The sequence below is a fragment of the Ochotona curzoniae genome, unplaced genomic scaffold (genome assembly GCF_017591425.1).
Source record: "Ochotona curzoniae isolate NIBS_2020 unplaced genomic scaffold, NIBS_Ocur_1.0 scaffold_4683, whole genome shotgun sequence".
Taxonomy (NCBI): domain Eukaryota; kingdom Metazoa; phylum Chordata; class Mammalia; order Lagomorpha; family Ochotonidae; genus Ochotona; species Ochotona curzoniae.
The window spans coordinates 32169393-32172811 of NW_024467121.1; positions in this window are offsets into that span (position 1 = coordinate 32169393).

Sequence of the window (3419 nt, forward strand, 5' to 3'; positions counted from 1 at the left end):
GTTCCTGGTAAATGATAGAGGCTTAATAAGTGTTATTTTCCTTATTAGCACGTGTAGACCCTTTTTGGCAGTAATTACAAAAGGGCTATATATCAAGACCCTCAGAGCATGCCCCACATCCGGGACCTGGGGTAGGTGGGAGACTGGGTGGGGCTTCTCCCTTAAAATCTCCTTTTACATCAGATATATTGAGGAAACAATATGGAATAATTGTCTTACCCATCTTCCTGTAGTGCTTGAACCTAATTATGTCAAGATTGTCAAAAATAATAAATTAATAAAAAAGGGCTATATGGGATCTAATATAATATTAGCTTAGATTATTTCAGTATAATATACAGGAAGCTTTTAATAATTATCTAGCCACTTTACTTAGCCAGTTTCCTGGCAGTGAAACATTTTTGTGCAATAATATTCAGGGATACTCTTCTAGCCTATCTTTTAAGAGAATGATAGCAACCAATATCAAAGTGCCTGGCTCTATGTTCTGGTCCAATGTTCAATTCCAGCTTCATGCTAATGTGTGCATGGGAAAGCAACAGGTGATAGCTTATGTATTTGAGCTCCTTCCACTCACTTCAGAGACTAGTATTATATTTCTGGCTATCAGCTTTGTGTAATCCATCCACAGCAACTGGGGGCATTTGGAGAATAAACCAGTGAGTACAATACCCTGTCTCTTTCACTGTCTCATGGTATATTCTGCTCTCACACTTTAATTTCTCTGTACTTCCCAAATATATAAATACAAAGAAATTACAGACTTTTCCAAGCCACAATCTACATGAATGGGTCAACTTTGTGGTCATTTGTTTATTCTTGACATAACTGATGTACTCTGAAGTTTCTTATCATGCCATGTATGTTATTTTATCTTTAATATGTTTTGACTTGAAATACTTTGAATGCATAATTCTGTATTATCACAACAGACTTAATTTGTATGACAATTACACATTTTATCAGTTGCCAAAAAATGAATTGATATCCATATTTATGTGCTTTATTTTGAATGTAGATCGTATTTTAATAAAATATTTTTAAAAGCAAGTGTTTTTATCGCAGATCTAAATCAATGTGTGTTTTCATAATATCCTCCTATTTTCATGATGAATGCAATGTTGAGTGTTGAAACTGGTTCCGGCATAAAATAAGTACATTCATTTTTAATCATTGATATTGTTTCCTCTTGTGTTCCTTGCTCAGTTTGCAAAATCAATAGTTTTATGAGCAAAAAAGATAAGCTTAATCTCTGCAGTACTATAAGACTTTCTATGTGAATGTTCTGATTTCAATGCATGCTACTCTTATTTTTGTCTAATTTCTTTCAAATGTAAAATTCAGATATTTACCAAGACCTTGACTAGGATCTCTTTATGCAACTTATTGACATTAATTTTAACAGTATTCCTCAAATTTCTCTTCAAAAAATTATGGCTAATTTGGAGCTGTAGATAAAAAAGATCAATAGAAATGGACCAAAGAAGTTCTGAACCGTATTTTAGAAGTCATTTGATAGAATGTTTTTCTAAATCAAGATCAGTGATATATTCCATTCACTAGTGAGAGACATTTACTGAGAAAGAAATAGAAACAAGTTGTAAATCTTATTAAATATTAGTATTAGTTTGAGAGTTAAGTAGTTCTATGTAAAGATACCCTATAATCTGTGTAAATACAGAAATAAGGATAAAGTAAGGAAAGAAGGAACAGTAAGAAGGAATAGATTTGTAGAGTGTAGGAGGCAAGGAAAATCAGCAAACTATTTATTACTGGAATGTGACCAAATAAAATAATTGGCACACATATAATTTGGCATCATATACAATATTGCTGCTTGGTAGGATGGTATCATACGGTCCAACGACTAAATTGGGAAGTTAATTTAGGGGTTAATTTAGAAGTTAAATTGGGGTCAGTTATGAAAAGATCAGGAATGCTAACTGGATGATAAATTATTTTCCTGGCATCTTCTGCTGCTTCAACTCTAGAGATGAGAAAGCAAAGAGCCTGAGACTAGATTCCAAAAGTTCAGGTTCAAGCAATGTGGAAGTAGACACACCCAAGATGGAGCTTCTAAAACATTAAGAACCACTAGACAGTCTCAATCAACATGGATAGTTAATCCATTAGATGTGAGTTTCTATGACTCCATCAAGTTTCTGGTAATGCCCGTGTTGATCAGGTGCTGAATAGCAAGAGGAAAGAGAGAAATTATAAATGTCAAGTCTAGTGCTAAATAAGAAGGAAAGAGGTGGTGTGGATACCCATGTGTGAAGCATGTTAAGAGGAAAACTTCAGACCACAGACCCACAGATTACTTTTATAAAGACACATGTGGTTGTGAAGGGGGAAAGAGGAAGGAGTGAAGAATGGAGGCAGGTAAATTTAGCATTACTAACAATACTAAAAATAACAATACATTTTAAAAATTTACTTCAGTTGCCCTCAGCATGTTCCCATTTAGCAGAATGTTAAGTTACTGCTGCTCCAGAGATGGCAGGAAGTAGAATAGTGCACAGGAATTAGGATGGACTGCAGCCAGCATATTCTTCTCGTCACATCTCCCAAAGCAGTCATGTGTCATCTTTTCTTTGGAATTTTAAATATAAGAAAACAATGATTGGAAGACAAGTAACCAACCTCTGAACACAAGCTGGCTGGAGAGGAACCATACTAGAAAATTTTAATGAAACTTTCCAGTTTTTACCACTACCTATTTTGTAATATTACATAATTGTTTTGTGTTCTAAAATACATTTTTTACTCATAAATTGATTGAATTATGTTAAGTTGCTTCTGTGTTTGGTTCAAAAAATCATTAGCTGTTTAAATGCTTGACTAAAGTAAAATGTGTCATCTAAAAATTCATATAAAGTTAATTTTAAAAATGGAGTACCAGCACTCAAACCAGTACTCCAATATGAAACAAAGTTGTACCAGATGGTGGCTTAATGCACTGCACCACAAAAGCCACCCCTTTTGCTAATTCAGCATGATGTATGGTCACTGTCACACATACACACAAGAAATGATTAATCACCAGATTATTCCAACTGAGAAAAATATCAAGTACCTTCACACTTAGAAAATAAAACAGAAGGATAATAGACATGGATAACATATAATGATATAAATTACAAACACAAAAAGAAATCCAAATTAAGAGAGAAATATGCACAAAATCTATGACATGAGTGAAATATACAGCATTATTATTATCACTGTGATTTTAAAAGCATTGCCCCAATTTGGAAAGGATAGGCTTTTAGTGTCAGTTAAACTGGTATAATCCTTTTCAAAGTCAATTCAAAGCATCTACAATGTTATAATACAAAGTATTATTTTGGAGACATTAATACCAATCCAGACACTTTGTCTTAGAAAGAAATTCATGAAATGATCCTGAAACATCTCAA